Below are 15,488 nucleotides of genomic sequence, written 5' to 3'. Positions count from 1 at the left end.
TATGACGTAATACATAAAAAGATGACTTGAAATAAAACATAATACACAAACTGTAATACCATCTGTTCTTTATTTCTGAAATTCGTCGAGTAATATTTTACACCCCGCAGTGCCGCACTGGTGCCCAAGTGCAGTTAGATACCACATTAACCCTATTCAGACCGGGCTTTTTTAGTCATCCCTGGACCGGGGGGGGGGCTTTTGAGGCCCTCCACTTCTAAGTCCTCTAACTCTTGAACGACGTGCCGTAGGGCCACCAAATTTTCAGGACATGATATCAACATAATACCTGACGAGTATATGACGTTTGACGTTACGTTGACGTAAGATGATGTAATTATGACGTCATCAATTTGATTATATTGGCCGGACCCATGAAAAAAGGGTATTCTCAGACAACTTCAAGTTATACTACAAAAATGTAACAACAAGTGCAGATTACAGAATAATAATGTTTATTACGACTTGTATTGCCAATAGCAACATCGATGACGTCATAATTACGTCATAAAATGACGTCATGCACATACGAGTTAGGCTCCGCCATATTATATCCACTACCTTGAATTTTTTAAACTACTTTTTTTGCAACAAATAATCACGAAGGGCAATGGAAATAGACTAAATTCATTCATTTAGATGGTTTTTGATGAAAAAATACCAGGAAATTACAGATTTTAAGGGATAATTAGCTTGTTATTCTTGATCTGGCCATACGGTCCGCCATCTTGGATTTTGGGCTGATGACGTCATCAAATTAGCATAATCTATGCATATCATCATCATCATCGGTCGACGTGATCAAATGTAAACATGTTCGCACATGTTCGCACACGACGGGGTGATACCGCCCCTTTCGGGGTGACATGCCCTTTCGCTGGCTAATTACAAGACGGGGATGCGCCAGGTCTCCCGTCCGGGTGAATGATGTAAATCACCGTGTTGCTGATACGGTATGGAGGTTCGCCAGGCCTCCAACCGGGTGATTTGAAGAGAATCATCAACTCCGGACAGAAGGGTTTGCTCCAACCACACCGCACAATCGCACGTGTGGGGGTTCTTTAACGTGCATGGGGTGTGACTCTCCCCATACACGGGACCTCCATTTAACGTCCTATCCGAGGGACGACTCATTTTTCACTTGAGTAAAGTGAGGAAAGTCGTGTAAAGTGCCTTTCCCAAGGGCACAAGACCGGCAACACGGAGGCGGATTCGAACCGGCGACCTCTCGGTCACGGGCCGTATACACTACCACTGTGCTACGCGGCCCCACCCATACATAATTATGAAAGATATGCTAAATAATATAACATTTTATCTATGTAACAAAATAGCAGTAATATAGCAAATAAATGTGAAAAATACATTGTTAGAACCAAAAATAGTGATTTTTGGCAAAACTGCCTGTCAGCAAACGGTTGCCATGGCAACACGAAAAAATGGAAAATTTGTCAAACTTCGTAAAATTGTTGCCACCAATATTTTAGGAAAACTCATCAAATTTGGTGGCTTTAGCGTAAGGCGTTCTGGCGTTATAGGACATCGAAGTTGGCGTAGGCCTCAAAAGCCCCCCCCCCCCCGGTCTGAATAGGGTTAAGATTAACACATGTACATTAATTTAGCTTTGAAGGCACGCGGTGCGGCAGCAGCTGGTTATATTACACTAAACGATCTGTCACACCTAACTTTTGCACATCTGACTACAAACCTGCAGACTGACCCTCTGACATAAGGATGGGACTAGGTAAGGTAAATCTATTGAGTATACACCTACACTACACCACCTCTCAGGGATAGGAGGAACCCCTTGCATCCTTGGTCGGAAGTCCTCCTAGGAGACGGAAACTCCAAACAACAAACCTGCATCTGCTGGGGCCGTCTTACACGTTGCATACAGTTGCCCCTGTAGGACTAGTGCGCCAGTGGACGAGAGGGTGGAGAAGGACGTGCACACCCCTCCTTCACCTTAAAAACCCAAGTGCAGGCCAGGTGAGACTGGTCACCTTACAACTCGTCTGCCTACCATTGTCTTCCGAGACAGACGGATGCCAACAACACTACTGTATTTGATTGTAATGAATTGCAAACAGTGATAGCTCTAGAAAAAAAAGGATTATTTGACGCATCAATCCTCCTTAAAAACTATGTATGGTACTTGAAGGCATGACTATTTCTTGTTCTTGTCTGAGCTGATATTCAATGTAGAGACCTAGTCAAATGGTGGTCCCGTGTTTGAGGAGGTGCCTCAAGCACGTTAAAGGGGAAGACGTAGCAAGCCCTTCCTGTAAAAAATATACCCCACTACTGAAACAGCAATCGAAATGCTCTTTGTGCCACTTGGCACTACAAAAGTTACAACCGAACCAAAGAAGGCATGAAACAGAACAGAATACATTCTATGTGCTATTAAAATGGCATTTTCTTTTTGGTATTGACGATATGCAGATTGAATAGAATTTATAATACCTTTATTACCCAAATTGTATTATGGCTAGACAATATAAAGCACAACTGTCAAAATATTCCTGCATTGTGGGACACTTTTAATAAACACAAGGGCGATACACAAAACTCGCTCTGCCTTCCTTCAAAATCCCAGTTGCCGTCCATACATCATACTCCTTCCCCTTATAAGAAATAACGACGTTTTCCTGGCTCATATGGGCAAACAAAATGGCGGAGCGCGCTCGGGGGCAAAGGTCACGTCTATATTGCGATCTAATCAGCGCCGCGCTCGACATTTGTTATATCTGCAGATTATTGCGCAGATTGCATGAGCTGAACTTGGACCTTACGGGACAAAGAACCATGTGTCTCACAAAGGAAGACTTTATTTGATATTTCCGTGATTGAGATGGCAATTGTGAAGGTCTAGCGTACGTGCTGCATGGCTAGGTATGTGGGACAAAAATTGCACCAGCTTCGTATTCTATGCACAACGTTACTGTTATGAAACGTTTATTTATACGTTTGTTTAGTTCTAAATATCATTGCATTTTTTTCTCCAGAAGGCTAATTGCAAATAATGTAACACAGCAGTAATTCAACGTGTATATAGTTTAGCAGAGAATGAAACGGAATATAAAATCCATTAAATTTGAAATTATAGGGTTTTAAGAGTTAAATTGCCCAATATATTAATAATCTTCGAAGTATTGTTATCATTTTCAACCCATCGTATATGGTGTTAATAAATAAAGGCATAAGCAATTTTATTTATTTATTTATTTATTTATTTATTTATTAGGATTCTCCATTTGGAGGGTATGGCGAAACAGGTGTTAAGAACACCTTTTCAAAGCCGCCATACACACATGTGCACATGTTCGCACATGTCTACACGCGGCGGGGTTATACCGCCCCTTACGGGGTGATATACCCTTTCGCTGGCTAATACGGTATGGAGGTTCGCCAGGCCTCCAACCGGGTGATTTGAAGTGAATCACCAACTCCAGACAGAAGGGTTTGTTCCATCTCACACCGCACCATCGCACGTGTGGGGGTTCTTTAACGTGCATGGGGTGTGACTCTCCCCATACACGGGACCTCCATTTAACGTCCTATCCGAGGGACGGCCCTAGCCGAAGCTAGGTACTCATTTTTCACCTGAGTATAGTGAGGAAATCCGTGTAAAGTGCCTTTCCCAAGGGTACAAGATCGGTGACACGCAGCGGGATTCGAACTCGCCACCTCTCGGTCACGAGGCACAAATCCCGCCGCTGCGCCAGACGATCTCACTTAAAATCTCACATTTTACAAAGCCCCCTTTTTACTTGTCGGTGATTGCTGAAAGACATTGAGAGGTCAAATTTGGACTTGGACATTTTTAATCCTTCATTTTATTACTGATATATGATGCATGGTAAGTTCAAACCATTTCAAAAATGACACATCATAAAAATTTTAAATAGAACAGTTATTTATCTACCAGTTCATTTAGCGTCCTGTCCAATGTGTTTTTTTTTCGCTTTGTGACCCTTAGCGATCGCAGTCGTAATTTTTTTTTCATTCAACTTGAACTAAAATTTGACGTAAATTCTTAAATCTTGTAAAGCCTTCAATGACAGCTAAATGACAATGATCTACGACGTACAGTAATTGATTAATTGTAGTCTCCTAGTTGTGTAATATTACACTATAGAATTATGACGAGTTTCTTAATGGAAAGTTTGACAGAACGTAACCTTTATCTTAGGCCACAGTAAGTACATTTTATGGATGACATCCCATGCAGACTCCAAATTTAATGCAAGCGGGAGCAAGAACAAACTGGGTAAATAGATACATGTAGGTAGACTTTTTAAATAGACACAATGAATATTGTTACAACAATTGAAGTAACATAACACCAAATCACAGCCAAAAGGCAAAAGGTGTTTATTTTTGTATCATTGGTTTGAAATAGTCACAATAGTGTGGTAGACTGGTTGTACACGAATGTCGGACACTTCGGCACATGGACACTTCGGCCCCCCTGCCAATCAGGACATTTCGGCCCCAAGCCGAGGACACTTCGGCCCCGGGTCCAGTCTACGACAGTTATCTAACACGTAGCTCGAGTTGACTAAATAACGTATAATTTTAGGGTGGGGGGGGGTCGTAGTGGTTATGGCTGACACATGGAACAAACATGTGTATTATATCAAGGAGGTTATATCACATCCTATATAACCTAGCGGGGCCGAAGTGTCCTTGGTCTGGGGCCGAAGTATCCTGGACTTGGGGCCGAAATTTCCGGGCCGAAGTGTCCATGTGCCGAACTGTCCTGATAACGTTGTACACTCACCATACAACTACAGTTATGCCTACCACATTGGTGCCACTTTTACTATCGAAATAGTTTCACTTCTACAGCTATGGCAATAGCTACATATATATTTTGCTACCGTAAATAGTAAAAGAGGTACCAAGTACAATCAAGATTGCCACACAACATAGCTTCCCATTTTAGCAGGTTTTTTTTTTGCATTTTCGAAGGGGAAAATTGCTGATTTTTTAGTATCAGGCGAAAATTGATAAGATCGCTGATGCCATTCATAAACTGCACTTGCTGTGCCCTTACCTGTGTATATGGATATTAATGACCTAGGCATAACCCGTTTGAAGATTACCTGACATCGGACATTTTTATCGGCCATGTTCATCTACAAACATCCTCATAAACTGAACAACGTAAATGAAGACGTCAAATAGATATATGAGAACTTTCTTAACTGCATTATGAATTGTAGAATTGTTAACACCCAAAGGTAGACTTTCACTGCGCTTGGGGCACCTGCGGGGCACTGCGACGTTCGTAGATGGCTCAACGAATTTCAGAGATAAAAAAATAAATTTTCTACGTTTTGCGTATTTTGTTGTATGTCTTCTAAGTCATACTTTTGCGTATTACGCAATATCTAAATCATTAAAAATTTCAAAAATAGCAAAACAGTGCCACAGTTTATGAACCCTGCAGTGCCGCACCGGTGCTCCGAGTGCAGTGAGAGTCCACCTTTTAAGAATGACCAAGATTTTGTTCTTTAAAGGACTTGAGAACGGTGTGAAGGCGAAGACAACCCCTCCAAGCGTCTTGGGGTTTCTTTGGTATACTTAAAAATCCCTTCGCGTTCTTTTCCAATTCCTTAAATCCCGTTTGACACATAATAGAGGCTTTCATCGGAGAGTAGAGTCAGAGGTCCCGTCCCTCGGGCCTATTTGTGGCTGAGATAATATCTTTTTACCGGAGTTTCCGCTGAGTTACAAACGATCCGGGTCCGGGTCGGGGATAAAACATCAATAGTATTGGACGTTTGGAAGTGCTAGCGCTTAAAGGAGCCCGGGTTGTCCATATACTTGTCGCTGATCATTAGTGCATGGTTGATACAGTAGGGGCGCGCATAAATCGGCGACAAAACGCTGCGTTCTAGCTTTTGTGTGTGCTAGACGTTGACATTTTCATGTGTATGTGTTTGTGTGTGTGTGCCTCTCTCCTCTCTGTATCTCTCTGTGCCTCTCCGTGTCTGTGTCTGTGTGCGTGTGTGTATGTGCGTGTGTGTGTGGGGGGGGGGGTGCGTTTGTGTCTCTGTGTCTCTCTGTCTGTAGCATACATTAAGAAGTTGTGAACTACTTCGTTACAATACTGAGCACTTGGTTAAAGATCAGCAAAACAAAGCCAACGTTCCATAATACATCCTTGAGGGTGCTGCGGTGAAACCTCTGATATCTGATGTTATGATTTTGATCATACAAAAGAATGACGTGTTACCAGACGAGAAGGACCTCTTAAATGCGTACAAACAGAAGAAAGATTATTGTGGTCGTTTATAAATGCTGGTATCGTAACGTAAGGCTAGTTCACCTTTACCCTATATCATTTGATTAAAAAATAATGTATTTAACGTTAGTGACATTGAATAAGAGAATGAATGCCATGAGGGTTTTTCCAACATTTTCAAAATATCCCTGCTAATTAAAAAACATTGCACCATCCTTCGACTTCATATCCAACAACGAATATAGGTTATAATTACCAACACGAAAAAAAGGTGAAATAGCGCTGTACGCGTCCTTTGGAAAAGTTCAAGCCGTCACTACCTGTTGTTTTCGAAACACTGAATAAACCCTGCTTTAAAAGTGTGGCTTTCACGGTATTCAACACCGTACACCAAGCGAGGGTGCCCGTTAAGTCACCCGTCAAACCTGGCAGCAGTTTCAACAACGGACAAAGGTAACCTGGCGGATAAAGGTGAACTAGGGTTGTACTTGTCCTTAGAAAAGTTATCCGTCACTACCTAATGTTTTCGAAACACTACGCCCTTCTTTAATAATATTGTTGCTTACACTGTATGCAACGCCGCACACCAAGTGAGTGCCTGTTGTTTTCGAAACACTAGACCCTTTATTTGCAGTGTCACTTACATGGTATACAGCACCGCACACCAAGCAAGCGCCTGTCAATAGTTTATGGTGAACTAGTGTTGTACATGTCCCTTGAAAGTTAGACGTTACTACCTGTTGTTTTCGAAACACTACAGTGTGGCTTACACGGTATACAACACCGCACACCAAGCGAGGGTGTGCGTAAAGTCATTCGTCAGCCCTGCCAATAGTTTCAACAACGGATATAGGTTACCTGGCGGAGAAAGGTTTTACTTGTCCCTTGGAAAAGTTAGCCATCACTACCTGTTGTTTTCGAAACAATAAACCGTACGGCTTTTTCGATATACAACATCGCACAGCCAGCGATCGCGCGAGGGTGTGTGTTAAGTCATTCGTCAGGCCTGTCAATATTTTCCTCACGGAGCAAGTCTGATGGATATGATGGAAAAACCGATGTTCATACTGTCTCCCTCTCCATCGATCTGTAACGTCAAACCCTTCTACCGGAGATCGGCACGTCTTCATCCATCAACTACACCGCTATAGGCTGTTCGATGGTCTCCAAGGAGACGACCCCATGTCACTCCATCCGGTGATCATCAGCAGTTTTTTGATGAATGGATGCCATGGATACCCAACTTAGACAGCATCGACAGCGATTGTTAGCACAGGACCTATACTTGAGCACTGTTGTGACCATAGTGAAGGACTGAAAGGTTTTTGTACAGAATGATGCTGACAGATTCTTATGAGGCGTCTCTCTTTCTCTTTCTCTCTCTCTCTCTCTCTCTCTCTCTCTCTCCCTCTCCCCCCCTCTCTCTCTCTTCATTTATCTATCATTCTCTTTCTCTCTCTCACTATCTTAGGTTATCTATCTATTCATTCATCTATCTATCTGTAAGTCTACCTATCTCTCTTTTTTTCATGTCATGCATCTTTTGCATGTTCCCCATTTGAAATGGAATTGATGTTAACATCATGATTTTGAAGTTAAATGCACAGTATGTCAACGTGTAGGCATGCGAAGTTATCTATATTTGACATAAAAGACGAAGAAATACCCAGAAGGTAATCTTTTTATGTGTCCCTTTTGCTTCTCCGTCACATATACATACTTGTAGCAATATTCTTCGTACATTTTGAAATGCATCTTTCTTTTGGTTGGCTGTTGAGGTAAAATGATCATCTAATGGTTCACATGATATTAGTAGATACTTCACCGAAAAGTGTACAGCAAATCTCCTTATAGAAGATAGGTTCTTGGTGTTTCATTCGTTGGTAATGCATCAAATAGCATGATTCTTTGTATCCAATGAATTGTTCTATTATTGTCGCCTTCCTCAGGACAATTCTGGCTGGATCACTTTTTAATGCATCATAGGTGTCGCTGCTTACATATGCGGTACGAAACATAAAGTAGTTGATAGTCGATGCGTTGTTTACAATGTGGTCCCAAACGTAAGTTTGCGCATTTAGAAGATTTTATTCATGACAGGTCGTTGATTTAACCGAATTTGAACAGAATGATATGTTTATGTGGTACGTTCAGCAAAGTAGAAAAAAAATATCTTTTGGTAAACAATATTACATATCTGGCAGTTAGATCTTTCAGTATCGCCTCTTTGGTAGTCATCTGGGATCAAGGTAACGCAATGCCTTCTGGGCGTAATCATCATCACCGTCTGACGCGGGTACAGCGAGGACCCATCAAAGACAACTCCTCCTCACCGCCATAATTCTTTCTCTCAGCTTTCTACAAAAACAGCATCACAGGTGGTCCCAATACGAACCGTCGAGGGACACCATAATTTGCCATTAATAAGCATCTTTATTGATATGTACCCCAAAGCGGGGTTCCTGTCGAGGAAGATAAACTTCACACTGTGATGTCTTCAGGCAAGTAATCAGTTAAAGCGACATTCTGTTGCCTGTGTTAGTTAACAGAGGAAGATATCAGTGGAAGCTTCGTCAGTGTATGCCTAAATTCTTGGTTTAAAGGTGCATAATGTAACATTTTGCCCCAAAAATTGAAAATTTTCTCAAAAACACAACATGCATGTAAATGACTTACATTCAACAAATGTTAAGCATATCTACATTATTATTACGTCTTTCTGGTGTTTTATAAAAACAAGACACACAAAGTGAAAAAAAAAAACACCATTTCAAACAAGACCCTCCTGTATGTAAACAACATCAACTAGCCACGTTGAAGTCGTCAAGGGGTAAAATAGTTTAGCACACGGCTAAATAAAAATCAAGACCTTCTTTGGAAACGTTGAAATCTTTTAGCTTCAGAACAGGATACGATTATAACGCTGTCCATTCTGTAGGATAAAAACATGCGAAGGTTAGATTCCCATAAAAGTGCCAGAAATCTTACATAGTGGACCTTTAAAGAAAGATATGTTTTGACAAATAAAATTCTACTGGGAAGCTGTTTGGACTCCAGGATTTATGGTTTGACGTCTCTCAACGCTTTTAGCTTGTCTCGTCCGATTGTGCCCAGGGACAGCGGAAGAGATCACATTCAAACAGTGACAGATCACCGCCGTACGCACCATGTACCACCTAGCTTGTAATAAAACTAGAATGATTTGGCGTTAAAGATCCAGCAAGGGAATCTTACTTCTTTCATAGCTATCAAAACAACTTGTCTTTGTTTTAAAGCTTTCTGTCTTTTTTCGTGCGTTTTTCAGGTATGTTATACATTGGTTAGTTCATATTCATTGGATTAAATGAATGAACTACGCGCAAGTATCAATCTCTGGTCCATAGTTTTTGACCATAAAGTAAATCGTACAAAATACAAAATGAACTAAAGTATACCGTCAAAGGCAAAAACATACACGTGTCCTACCAGTTGAAGACAAATTCCAAAGTCAAAGAAGTCAATCGAAGATTACACACTATCCGTTTTAGGTTGCAATGAGAGCGCAGCGCGATTGCCGTCAAATGGAAGGGGGCCTTAGTCATTTATTTAACCATTTATATTTCATAATGAGGGCAGCCTTTTTTTCCAAAGGTCTGCACGCTTGTATCAGTTTTTGGGGTTCCAAGAGGATGTTATCCATATCGACATGGCCTTTGTTAAGACATACATTAACAGCCGAATCATCAGAAAAACAGCCAACATGTAATTTGGTGCCAGTCCGCGGTATAACCCCAAGAGATGGGAAATATTCCAAAACTCGTGTCCGCTAGAAGATAAATTAAGACCATTTTAACTGAGCGCATCATTATTTACATATCAAACTGAATTTGTGCTGTATTAAACCGTGTCAATCTGCTCCCTGTTAAGATTAAACAAATCTCAACACTGAAAAGGTTTGAACTTGCCTTATAACTCATATGAACTCCACGTGTCCTTCAATATATTTGACCTTTTTAAAGGTCAAATATATATCTTAAAAGACGTTAAATGGAGTATAATGGTATCTTATGTGTTTATAGGCTTCGGCGAAATAGGAACACAAAAGTCTAGATTAATTTTTGGCCCCAGGGTGTGTTAGTTTGGTACTGCAGCATAGATTCCAGCTTGTATATTTTGTCCTGGACATGCTATGTTCTTGATAAAGGAAAGGTTATTTGCAACTTCATGCCCATAGTTAAATTGCAACTACATGATAGAAACAAGATAGAAAATATGCATGTAACAATGAACTGTGCTAAATATTATTATACAAAGAGACACGTCGAATACTACATCTAGATAAGTTGGATATGAATTTTTTTTTGGAAGGAGAGGGAGACAAAGAGTCCCACTTTTTGCATAATTTGTTGGTTTTGTGATTTTAAAACTTACACTTAGAAATTTTGAAATTAAAATTTTTTTAATGACAAATAGCTCTTGATGTGAAGAAGCTGTTTGGTAGGTTTGGACAGCCTTACAGCTTGTTCTTGGACTACTTTTTACCTAATCAGCTATACAGTAGAAGCCGCTTAATTGCACACCCAATTTGCTAGAGCATTTCGTGCAATTATCCGAATTGTGCAATAAAGCGAAGTTATTAAGCTGGACTGCACCACCATGGGATTTGGGGATTTCATGCAATTCACAGAAGTGTGCGATTATCTGTTGTGTAATTAAGTGGCTTCCACTGTACTAATTTTTGCCCAAAACTACAGTGTACCTCAGTCGTCAGCTTAAGAATATCCGACGTCCCTAAGAGAGAGAAGTTGCGAATCTTCAAGATCAATAACACTCTCTTGGTTTCTGAAGACGTACTTGATATTACAACCCTGAGGACAAAAGATTATTTTCCGATATGAGTTTTATGATAGGACATTTGTCATGTTGTCTATGCCTGTCTTCAATCTAAAGACTATATGAAACCATGTGAGGATTATCAAATTTACTTTTTTAGAAAATTCTGGTGTGTTCATAATGGTATTAAGACAAAATAAGATTTAATATGACTGCCACTCTATTGTTGATTGTACGATATACAACGATGAGGGATACGTCATTTTCAATTTTATATAAGATGAGGCTTTTAGTTTTCGATATCATTTTGGATTTTTACATGCAAAATTAAAGAAGCAAGAGAAAAACCATTACTAAGGAAAAGAGTTTATTTGCACTGTGCAAACCATTTACGTACTAAACTAAAATATTTGGCATTTCTTTTATACAATCTAAAGTCCTTTTTTTTGTTTTGATTATTATGTTTCAGATTATTACATAGTCCCTTTGGACTGGTGCAATGGCAGAGTAGGTAGAGTGTTCACCTTGCATTCGGTAGGTCATGAGTTCGATCCCGGCCGAGTCAAAGACTTTAAAATGGTACATGCTGCTTTCTCTTCTTTCGGGAAAGAGTATGGAAGTTGAAAACACGCGCCACTGCCAGTGGACTAGCCCCATGTTGTAGTGATAGCACAAAGTTGTGTGGCCCAGGGCTACTGAAGCGGAGATAGGCGCTGCCCCATGCACCATCAGGTGCGGGAATGAACTTTGACTTTGACCCTTTAGACTGTTGAAAGCGTTGACATCTTGAAAAGACTTTTCAAGTCACATTTTTAACTTTCACGACGTCTCGTTGTAAAATAATGATCGTTGTGTGTCTTTCAGTTTCTCCGTTTGTCCGTTCCTTTTTCTGAAACCCTGCTTACTGCCTGACACCCTGTTAAACCCTCCGGCTGATTGCCAAACATGCTTTCGATATATTCTGACAGGATTCGAAGTGGCTTGCCGTTTCGGTTCTCCGTCAAATGAGATAGGAACGTTTCGAATAATGTTGGAATGCAGTATAATGCGGTCATACTGCGGTTAGAATAGTTAAAATGCACTTTGAATACACTTTGAATGCCATTCAATATTTCTCCATTTCAAATGCAACTCGAAAGTTTTTAGCATATCAAAACTTTCGGGCTAGCCAAAAGAACGGGCACAAATATCTAGAATGCAGTGAGCATTTCTAGAATACTCTACAAATCACCAGGAATAGAAAATAATTTTCATTCTGACGGCATTCTGGCTCATTCTTGCTCTCGTGTAAAATGGCCTTCAGCGAGTTCCTTTGCGCTGTGAAACATGTTGACATCCTCAAAAAGACTCTTTAACTCACATTTTCAACGATCTCTGCGGGTAATTTCGTTTATCCGCTTGTCCGTTCCTCTTCCTGAAACCTTGCTAATTGCCTGACACCCTATTAAACCCTCCGGATGATTACCAGACATGCCTTCGATATATCGTGCTAGAGAAAGGGCGTCGGGATTAGTCATGGGTATTGACCTCAAATAGGACCAAAATGAATTGGGTGTAGCTTTCTTCCTCGAATCAAACGGAAATCAATTCTTGGAATGCCACTACATTACTCAAGTGTTGTCCACGTCAGTTGACCATTCCTTTTCAGGCCTCGAAATTAACTGTTTTCTCTATTGTCCCAGAAGTGTTCCCAAAAATAAATTCCAATCGTCCCGAAGTGAGGATGGATGGTCCCAAGCAGGTTTTTAGGAAGTCCCGTATCACAACAATAAAGTTGAGTCAGACTCAGAGTACAATATTTTTGTCTATATTAACTAATTGTCAATTACAATAAACTCAAAATCAATGCAGATTCAAACGTGTCTTGTCTATTATTAAACAAACAGTCCCACATATCTCCAGAAATTTGAGACAAACCAAACATAACAAGTGGAAGTTGGGAAGAAAGTTTTTTGTCTGTGGAAAAATTTGTATTTTGTGTAAAAACATTGGTACTGTAGACTACAGTCCTTTACAGGACCACTTGCTGTAACTTTAGTAGCAAAACAAGTGGAAGTTGGGAAGAAGTAGTTTTTTGTCTGTGGAAAACATTTGTTTTTTTTGTGTAAATAATATCATCAATAATGGTACTATATATAGATGTTAAATTTAGTGCATTTGCAGATCAAATGCACACTGTAATTGCATAGTCACATGTCAAATTTGGGGGCCTTAGGACTGGGAACCAAAAGCTAGGTCACGCGCCTGACAAACGTATGATTGGTTTACATTCTGATATTGATAATTTTTCTACCGTCCCAAAAAAGGTCCCAAAGTGATTTTTAGTGTTCCCGGACTAAATTTTTTGGTGCCCCGGGACTATGGGACTATGTTAATTTCGAGCCCTGCCTTTTGTTTATGGTATGGCATTTTCCTTCAATAAACTCAGAAGCATTGAGTAGACTTGATTAATTGAGTCTAAAGAAAGAAAACTGAAAAAAAATTTCAACTGCTAAACTGAACTAGAATAAGACATTTTTTTCTAAATAGTATTTTTGAAATAGAGAAGGACGAAGTGGCACTGCTCTTAAGTAGATCATTTATTCTAACAGTGTCCCCATACCATGTTTATTGTTTGTGTGTTTAATTTTTTGTTTGCTTGTTTGTATTGCATATCTGGTAAACCGCCAGGTTTGTTCTGAAGAATATATATATATACAAGCTGCATACCCAGACAGATTTATTTGATCCACTCACACCGGGAAGGACCCCTACACTTGTTGATATGTGTGGTGAGATCTTAACGTGCTCGAGGTGTGGCTCTCCTCAAACACGGGACCTCAACTAAACGTCCTATTCAGTCTATTCTCAGATAAACGCACCCTGGGAGCCAGCCAGGTACGGGTAGCTGGCGAATTTTGTTCGGAGAGCCAAGGCAGCCAGCCCGCCGATCTCACGTAAGCGCTCCTGGGAGTTTAAGCCTGAAGGAGTAAGCCGGCTCCTGGGAGTTTAAGCCTGAAGGAGTTATCGCTACCTTTGATAAGGACAGGTGAACCTCATTAGGCTTAAACTCCTAGGGTCGCTAATAGGAGATCGGTGGGCCTGACTGTCTTGGGCCACCGAATAAACTGTCCTAGCTGCCCGATCCTGGATGGCACCCATGTAAGATAAACGTCCCCATCCGAAACTAAGTACGTTTAAAGATGTTCTCTTCAACGTATACAGCGATCGTCATACGTACGATTAGGTAAACAACAGTGCACTGGCAATATCTGCACCAGAGCCACTAGACTCTCTCCGTACGTACGAATAACAAAATTTGTTTTTGAAAATCCTGGCGAATAATTGGCCAGTTGAGATAGCTGGTAAAAGTTTCTCCGGGGCCATGGTGAAACTTTTTCGGTCAATCATGCACCCTATCCCGTCCAATCTCTACTATGAATACGCCCCAAGGCAGTCTAAAAGAGAACTACCGCCTGCGACTGTCTTCATCTGTCCTGAATGTTTTATCTACTAGTGGCATGGACTAAGCAACAGGTAGATCTAGATCTTCTGAATGCTGGCGATTGTATTACATGTCTGAAAGACATATTTACTCGGCTGTTTCGAATTTGCCATGACCAACGACATCTCTGGTTGGGAGTTGTGCTAATTGACGAAAGATTTACTTGATCAACTAAAAATCAGGGTGGACCCCTATAGCTACTCTTTTCGATAACTTTAGTGGGTTCTTTGACGTGCTCGAAGTTTGGCTATCCAAGAGACGTCCAAAACCGAAGACTTACCTACTTACCGAAGTAATAACCGAAGACAGAGACGTTTAAATATGTCCAAATGCTTTTTATCGTTGTTTATTGTTTATTCAGCAAATGTTTGGGTCTTCTAGGCAAGCGTGCACTAACATAGTCTGCACCTGGAAAGCAATTTTGCGTCGTAAAAATCACAAAAGTTGATGCAAATAGTTTGTAAATAATTCTCCAGTAGAGCTCGATGATTCTTCAAGGCCAAAACTATGTGTTCAATCATTTCATGACACTTACATTCGACTAGTGTAAAGTGACTTTCCCATGGGTTCAACATCAGTAACCTGTCGAGGATTCGAACTCAGTACCACTACTAGGTTCTCAGTAAGCATTTCATTTCATTTATTACGAAACAATTTAGCCCAATTGGGCTAATCTTCTAAGTTTAATTTCACCATATTTCTAAGCTATATGCATTTAAAAATACAATCAGAGTATTATTAACAACAAGAGCACAGTGTCTACCTACAATATCTAAAAAAATCGATATCAAAGGTCTGGGTAACAATGTTTGAGATAGCCTGTTTGGAACTTGACAGTTTACACAGCGACTTGATGTCATGCGGCAATGATATCTAGAGTATGATTGCTCGGTACACATGGAGTATGGAATAAGAAAGACAAAGTCTTGAGTAATT

Source organism: Branchiostoma floridae, chromosome 16 (assembly GCF_000003815.2).
Source record: "Branchiostoma floridae strain S238N-H82 chromosome 16, Bfl_VNyyK, whole genome shotgun sequence".
In the NCBI taxonomy this organism is placed as follows: Eukaryota; Metazoa; Chordata; class Leptocardii; order Amphioxiformes; family Branchiostomatidae; genus Branchiostoma; species Branchiostoma floridae.
This window is presented reverse-complemented; position numbering follows the sequence as displayed.